The 8,876-nt window shown below is 37.6% G+C and overlaps 1 pseudogene; it reads right to left on the reverse strand.

Moving 5' to 3' along the window:
• Positions 1-334: 334 nt before the first annotated feature.
• LOC122901929 lies at positions 335-941 on the reverse strand (annotated as a pseudogene).
• Between the last annotated feature and the right edge of the window lie 7,935 nt (positions 942-8,876).

An 8,876-nucleotide genomic window follows, 5' to 3' on the forward strand; every position in this document is an offset into this window, starting at 1 on the left:
GTTATAAAGTAGTTACAGCCTAATTCACAAAAGTTACCAACTGTTTCTCTTTCTAGAAAGAAGCAAGAAGTTAAGAAATTCCTTGAATTAGCGCCTGGTGTGTCAGGTGGGAGAGCAGAGGAGGGCTGTTAGAGCGGTGTCAGAAGGACCCCAGTGGTCAGGTGGGTTGGACATCATTAATAATCACGGTTGGCTTCTAAATACTGGTAGCAAGATGACTTCTGATTTGTAATCTTGGGTAAATTATAGATAAATGAAAAAGGCCAGTAATCATACACTAAGATTAATAAGCAGCACTTCAAAATTAACCGCATGAGGGCTGTGCTTGAAGCAGGGTTTCACAAGACAAGGCAGCCAGATTTTTTCTTCCCACGTCTGGCTTACAGAGCAGCTCTCGTGGCCATTTCAAAAACCTCCCTCACTCCATCTTTGGTCTTTGCTGAACACTCCATGTACCCCAAAGCACCAATCCTGTTTGCCGTATCTCTGCCTTCTTCAAGTTTCACCGGCTCCTGCTTCATCTTGGCTAGTTCCCGCCTTGTGTGCTCATCATTCCGAAGATCCTTCTTGTTCCCAACCAGGATGATGGGCACGTTGGGACAGAAGTGCTTGACTTCCGGGGTCCATTTTTCTGGGATATTTTCTCAACTATCAGGGCTGTCAATGGAGAAACACATCAGTATAACATCAGTGTCCAGATAGGAGAGAGGCCTCAAGCGGTCATAATCTTCCTGCCCAGCTGTATCCCACAAAGCCAACTCTACCTGCTTTCCATCAACTTCGATTTCTGCCACATAGTTCTCAAACACTGTGGGTACATACCTCTCTGGGAACTGGTCCTTGCTAAGGATGATGAGCAAACAAGTCTTGCCACAGGCTCCATCACCAACAATCACCAGTTTCTTCCGGATGGCAGCCATGCTTACAAGTGTGCTGCAAGACCCACGCCTGTGCGGCAGAAGTTCTACAAGTGCCTTGAACTTCTCAAATGAAAGGCACTTAGGCGACGACTCGCAGTCCGGTCTCTCTGCGCCAAGGACGCCCGTCCGCGAGTCGCAAGCTCGGAGACGGGCGGGTGGCTAAGGAGACGGCAGCACACTAAGGAGAGAACCGACGGAGGACGGCGGGCGGCGGGCGGGGAGCAGGGAGCGCCGACATTCTAATACTTTTAATGTGCCAGGTTTTAAACACATTTTTTATAAAAACAAACTAAAAAATGTTTTAAGAATCCAAATTTGCACGGGGCACCTGGGTGGCTCAGTGGGTTAAGCCGCTGCCTTCGGCTCAGGTCATGATCTTAGGGTCCTGGGATCGAGATCCACATTGGGATCTCTGCTCAGCGGGGAGCCTGCTTCCCCCTCTCTCTCTCTGCCTACTTGTGATCTTTCTCTGTCAAATAAATAAATAAAATCTTTAAAAAAAAATCCAAATTTACATAATTTAGGTAACTCTTTGGCAAATGAGACTAATTTAACAAAAATGATTATATTTTCTCTGACTTATCATTGTCAAATGTAATAGAATCCTATGTTTGTATTCCACTGAGTATTTTCTTCCTAAACTCACACAGGTTTACTAATCAAATAAGTAACATTACTTCTACTTAATGTTTAAGATTATGAAAAATTTAAATTTGTGTTTAACCACATTGATGGACTATTCTGACAAACTTTCAGTTCTGCTGTAGCTGTTTTTAGTATGTCAGCTTAAAGATTATTTCCAAGATTTTTAGGTAACTTGAAACCTTACACTGATTTTAATTTGAGTTAATTAACATAGGTATTTATTTAATATCTAGATCATCTCTCACGAAGATAGAATATTGAAACATTGATTACTAAGTAACACTTTTAAATCTGTAGGCTTTTGCTTGTTATTCTCATATAGTGAGACTTGATTTCTGAATCTGTTGATGAACATATTCATTGTTGCTACTTTTTTAAAGGATTTTTTTTTCTTTCTTGAGAGAGAGAGAGCAAGAGAGAGAGCATGAGCAGAGGGAAGGGGTAGACAGAGAAAGGGAGAAGGAGACTCCCACTGAGCAGGGAGTCCCAAGTGGGACTCCATTCCAGGACTCTGGGATGATGACCTGAGCTGAAGGCAGACACTTAACCAACTAAGCCACCTAGGCATCCTCATTGTTTCTACTTGGAGAAGTTGTATGAAGCCTGGCTATTCCATGTATATCCATGAGCTCTGCTGGGCTCTCAGGATGCTGATGTGTAACATTCATGGTTATCCATAGTTTTCTCTGTGACATAAAAGTTAGCTTTGGTTAAAAGTCTATACTTAGGAACAAAAGTTTCAGAGAAAAATAATTGTGTGTGTATTTTTATTTTTCAAGGAAACAGCTGTTTTGTCCTAAAGGAACCCTTCACACTTCCAACTTTATCAAGGACCTAAAGAGAGTTTTTGTAGGTTATAGTTATTGACATAAACCATAAAGAAAATTGAAAGAGAGAACTTTTAAGTATTTATTTACTTGTTCATTTGAAGCAACCAGGATTAATGTATTGCATGTCAACAACTTAGTAATATTAAGAACTTTATTTTCAACTTGTGGCTATCCTGTAATTGATCCTAGGATATAAGGTCTGTTTTTTCCAGAATATAAAAGAGCATAATGCCATACAAATTTAAATAAATTTACTTTACAATGATTTGTAGTATCTGAGTTTGATAAGCTATGACATATATTAAAATATTAGCAAAGTGTGCTCACTTTTTGATGGGCTTGTTTTTTTTGTTTTTTGCTTGTTTCCTGTTGATTTCTTCCACCTAAAGGAATTTTCCCCCTTTGTGTGTAACCGGTCTTGATGACAAAGTTTCAATGTCTTACCAAAATAACCTTCTATGGTTTTCGTTGACTTTACTATATGTCTGATTATGTAAGAAAACCATTTTCTCACTGAAAAAAAGCTAAAATCATAAAAAAGCTTTACAATCTTATTATCTTCCCAGATTTTAAAGTATATTATTTTGTCACTTTGAAATGAGCCAGCTATTGTTTCTTAGGCATCCGTGGTCTGATTCCTATCTCAGGCATTAAAATCTTCTGACAATTTTTCCTTCTGCAAATAGAATCCTAAATGTAAAATGAAATGAAGTAAAATAAAACTTTCAGGGTATCTTTTGTACCTAGAACCTATAAAATTTCACAAAGAACCTCTGCTAGTTAAAAAATTGTATTCTTGGGGCACCTGGGTGGCTCAGTGGGTTAAAGCCTCTGCCTTCAGCTCAGGTCATGATCCCAGGGTCCTGGGATCGAGCCCCGCATCGGGCTCTCTGCTCCGTGGAAAGCCTGCTTCCTCCTCTCTCTCTCTGCCTGCCTCTCTGCCTACTTGTGATAGCTCTCTTTGTCAAATAAATAAATAAAATCGTTTAAAAAAATTGTATTCTTTAACCTTGTAAAAACAGAGGTACCAGAAATAATTTGGTTTACTTGATATATTGTTATTGATGCATTACATGGTAAGCATCATATCAAGAAATGCTTAATAGGAATGTTAACAGGACAGACAGTAGCTACACATGTGGAGAACATAAACTCATAAACCTGCCAAGTCACTAAGTTGTACACCCGAAACTAATGTAATATTGTATGTCAACTATACCAAAAATTTAAATACTTCATGAAAAAAGTTAAAGAAATGCTTAGCATCCCCTAGGTTAAATTTGTAATGGTAAAATGTTATCAATACAAATATTTCAGAAGTTGTATATTATATGGTAAGTGTCTAAATAACTGTCAATGCTTTCAGTCTCCCCGACACGTTTGTATTTATCAGAATCCTGTTGCTGCTTTGCATGAAATTAGACAAAAATGGCACAGCTTATCAGCCAAATTTCGGTTGTTTTTTTAAATGTTAATTTGACCGCATCTTCTTTACTTCTTTAATTTGAATTCAATATGTTCCAGGCTGGTGATTTTCAATTGGGAATTGGCATTGCTTATCTATGAGTTTCACTAAAATATTGTGGAATAATTAGAAATACATACACTGGTCTTTGACCCCAGTTCCTGACAAAGAGCTCCTAAAACTCTTATAATTTTACAAGTGATAGGAGTTTCTGACACAGAATTCCTAAATCCCTTATAGTTTCCTGGGTGATAGGAGCCTCTCTTGTTCTAATGAGGCAAATCTTGGGGAGCTCCTGAGTGTGGACTGGTCACTAGAAAAACCAAGCCCTGGTTAGAGGCTTGGGACTTCCAGGCACACCTGTGTGGCTCAGATGGTTTAGCACTGACTCTTGACTTCTGCTCAGGTCATGATCTCAGGGTTGTGAGATCAAGCTCTGCTCATTAGGCTCTGTACTTGGTATGAAGTCTGCTTAAGATTCTCTCCCCCTCTCTGTTCCTCTGCCCCTCCCCCACTGCATGTGCACAAGCATGCGCTCTTTCTTTCTCTTAAAAAAAAAGCAAAAAAAAAAAAAGCTTGGAACTTTCAGCCACATGCCAACGTTTTCCAGATGGAGGAGAAAGGCTGGAAATAGAATTTATAATCAATCTTGCCTACAAAATGAAGTCTCCATAAAAATCCCCAAAACAGGTAGTTCAGGGAGCTTCCAGGTTATTCAACCCATGTTGGTGCTGCTAGGATCACACTTGGGGTAGAGGACATAGAAATTCCATGTCCCTTCCCTATAACTCATACTATATATTTCTTCACCTGACTGCTGAACTATATCCTTTATTATATCCTCTCTAATAAACCAGTAAGTAGGCAAATGTTTCGAATTGAAGGAGGGGTTTATGGGAACCCTAATGTCTATATTGTAGGTCAGAAGTATAGGTAACAACCTGGGACTTGCAATTGGAGTCTGAAGTGGGAGTAGACTTGTGGGACTGATCTCTTAACCTGCGGGGTCTGAAGTTTTCTCTAGGTAGAGAGGGTCAAATTGAATTGAATTGTACAATACCAGCTGTTGTCAGAGAATTGCTTGATGTGTGCAAAACCCACACATCATCACATCTAGTGTTAGAAGTGAAGTGTAGTGTGAAGTAAAGGAAAATATAGTTTTTTTTCTAGACAATATAGCTCCTTAGAACTCACTCCAGACTTACTGAATTTAATTACTCAATAATTTTTACCTACTTTATATATAATCTTACTAGATGTTTGGGATAGTGATGGCATATTGTGTCAAATTATATATCAGTATTTTTTTCTCTGCAATTTATATATTTCATCCATTTTTTAAAATTAATTAGATACAATGCTCACTGTTTTCTTTGAAATAAGGTTAATCATAATGTGTATAATTATTCTAAAACTTTGTTTTGGAATTGACTTTATTGTGTTTTGCATTCTATGGAAGCATATTCCAAGGAACCCCCTTCCGATCTTTCGCATTTGAAAATCATCAGCAATAAATTAACCACAGCCATTTTAAGATTTTTGTCATCTGTAGATCTTTTTTGTTTCATACTGATGCTTTCCTGAAAGCTTTCACAATCTACTACAGACCAGATTGCTTTATCTTCAAAAAACAAAGTATCTCCCGAAATGGAAAGGGACTATAAAAGGTACTTTTGAATACAGTCTTCTGATGTCATTGCATTAACAACTTTGAGACAGTGTCAGTGAGCTGAGCTAGGATTTCCAGGACTCTATGGAGAAGCAGTTGAATTCATGAGACTGCTGACCCATGAGGCAGGGGATCAAAAATTAATTACATAGAACTAAATGAACTCTGAGATAATTGTAGTTTTGTTTAGAATATTGATACTGTTTTAATAGTCTGTTTTGGCGATATAAAAGTAAGACCTTCCTCTTTCTTCTCTTCTAATGTATAACTCATTACAATTTTGTAGGCTCTGCTTTGTAAACTGAAATAAAATAAAACACTTATAAATGATATTATATTCTCCCTGTATAGCCAATCCAGAATTTGGAAATACTTACTGAGTATCTTTATTTTCAAGGCAATGTGGTCTTCTTGCATAGGTTCAATAAGTATCTGTCCCCCTTTTTACTAGGACCTGATTGAAAACATTGGTTATGTGACCAAGGGATGCCATACTTGAGAAACATGCTTATTTAATCAGAGATGACTAAATATTTTTCAGGAATTAAAACTTATTTACAAAGCCATCATAGGAAAACTGACCATTGCCTACCTAGTTTATAGGCTCCCCAGCCTACAGATGAGTAAGTAGTATCCCCTCCTCGCAGGCAAAGGAAACTCACAATATGGAGGGCCTGGAGAAAAGAGAAATGTCCCCAAATTAGTAAATGATGCCAATGAAATCTGGTGGTTTTCTGAATGTAAATGATGCCAATGAAATCTGGTGGTTTTGTTCTGATTTTCTTGTCTCAAATGGCTTTAAAAGTTCAATCTGATTTTTCTTATGAAAAGTCGTGCTGCTCCAATATAAATAAGCAGGACAATCCTAATGAGATCAATCTTATTTTGTGACCAAGATTTTTTTAAATTATTTTTGTTTAAAAGGGTAGATTGTAGGGAAAAAATGTGTTTTATTGAGAGTTTAGCTGAACTACTCCATGACATTACTGTATCAGCACCCATTTTGTTTGGCCAAGTGGCCTGTGGGGACCTTCAGCTGACATTAGCCCTCTCATACAAGTGTGTGCCACATGTGGAACTACAGAGTCACAAGCAAATGCAGGTTCACAATACGACTTCCTTGTGATCAGCCCTTGCAATCAACAATCTCCCCTGCCTTGCAGGGCCTTCCCGGGCCTTCCCCTTGGGTGTCCCATTGATAAGACCCCCTCGGAGCTTACCAAAACCTCCTTATCTTTGGCTTGAAATGACAACTGAATCTTCGCCTGAGAACCCCAAAAGACTCTACAACCAGACTGTGATAAAGGTAAGTTCCTGAGGTCCTGTTCTCTCTCTGCCAGCACCCTGCCTTCACCTCCCCATGTCGCCCCTTGAGGCATGTTGTGCATTTCCTCCAGGACTTGTGGAGGCAATTTCTCTTGTGGCCTTTTGTTGAACTTTGGCTTATCATCAGACACCTCGAGCTCTACTTAACAGATGTTAACAAAGATGTAATATGTTCCAATGGAAAGCTATACATGATCTTTATCAGATTATCAGGTTATCAGCTTCTAGTCCAGTTCATTGTCTTTGAGCTATTTTGTAGCTTTTTTGTGAACTGTAATTAACTGAGAGATGTATAAATGTTGTCTTGTCTGTTACTGATTGTATTTGATTTCTCCCACTCTACCCCTGTGGAGAAAGTTTTCTCTATTTACAATTCTTCTCAATATTACTCCATATAAAATTTGTGATCTTTAACTTGTCCTTTGAACTAATTATAACGTCTTCCTGATTCTCTCATATCATTTGACTAAACAGATGCTCAGTTTTATGTTTGTATGAGGGTCATGATTTTATCTTTTTCTGAAAATTACCAGAACTATATGTTATTTCTACATTTCTATATCTATAGAAAAATAAAACTGATAAAAATATATTAGAAATTGAATAATTTTAACATGACATTTTTAACTTAGGGCAGATTAATTCAATAAAAATAAGTAATATAGAGATTACCTAACTAGCTTCATTCAATGAGTGGTTCAAACTGTATCTCTTACAAATGGAGAATACACATTGTTTTCAAATGTCTATGGAAGATATTTAAAATTTATTTATCTACTAAAACATAAAGTTAAAAAAATCTCCAAATTATCCTGAAACAATTAAATATTTTTAGAAAATATAATTTCCAATATTACCCTTAAAGTCAAAGAGGAAATCAAACTGTTAGAAAAACAAATATGGAGAGTATTTTAAATTTTCATGTTGAAAGCAAATCACTTCTATAATTAGTCAATAATAATTTATAAATGTTAATGTGTGTTTTGTGAATATATGTAAATACGTGATTGTAAACTTTTGACAGTACACTTTAAAAACAGATGTATTATTTCTGTAAATACATGAAAAATAGCTGAATGCATTCAAGAAGTATTTAAATAGTTTCTTGTATTCACACAGCTTTTTGTAGACACACTGGAAGATGCAAATATCTATAAGTTTCAGTGATTGCTGCTGTACTATATGTCACATTATGGAGCAAACCCCCTATGGGCTGCAAATGATTACACAGAATTTTCAAGTCAAAGACTGAACTTCGTTTGAGAGTGAAGCTGGGTCAGCACATCCTGTTTCACAAAGAAGGGAAGCATGCAGAAAGAAAGCTATGTCAGTGGAAGACACCCACATTTATCTATTAATATGAAAATCAGTCTAAGATGTAAGCCAAAACCAGAGGCATCGGTGGATGAGAGGCAAAGAAAATCAAGGAGCACATTTGAGATTCTGAAATAAAGTAAAAGACAAAAATGTACGCAATTCTGATTGGTATGTCATCACTGATTGATAAGACTCAATTATCTTTTTCCCCCCATACTTCTCTCCCCACAACCAAAAACTAGAATGGAATCTACGCTTTGGATGGTGTCAGTGATAGAAAAGTTTGGTTCTGCTTAAGAGGGTGGCAGATGCCATAATCAATTCTCCAGCCCTAACTTACTCTGAGACAGATGTTGTAATTTACTTTGATATGGAGAACACTCACAGAGGCATCAAGATTATCTTCCTCAACTACTAGTAAAAGATAGCAAGCTGATACAGATGCATATATGAGGTTTTGGCAAATAATGAAGTCATCATTAGAAAACAGGCAGATTTAGGGACACTTGAGTGGCTCAGTCAGTTAAGCACCTGCCTTCAGCTCAGGTCATGATCCCAGGGGCCTGGGATTGAGTCTCACATTGGGCTTCTTGCTCAGCAGGGGATCTGCTTCTCCCTCTGCCTCCTGCTCCACTGCTTGTGCGGTCCCCCCCCTCCACAAATAAATAAGTAAAATCTTTAAAGAAAAAAGAAAATAGATTTAG

The sequence above is a fragment of the Neovison vison genome, chromosome 3 (genome assembly GCF_020171115.1).
Source record: "Neovison vison isolate M4711 chromosome 3, ASM_NN_V1, whole genome shotgun sequence".
Taxonomy (NCBI): domain Eukaryota; kingdom Metazoa; phylum Chordata; class Mammalia; order Carnivora; family Mustelidae; genus Neogale; species Neogale vison.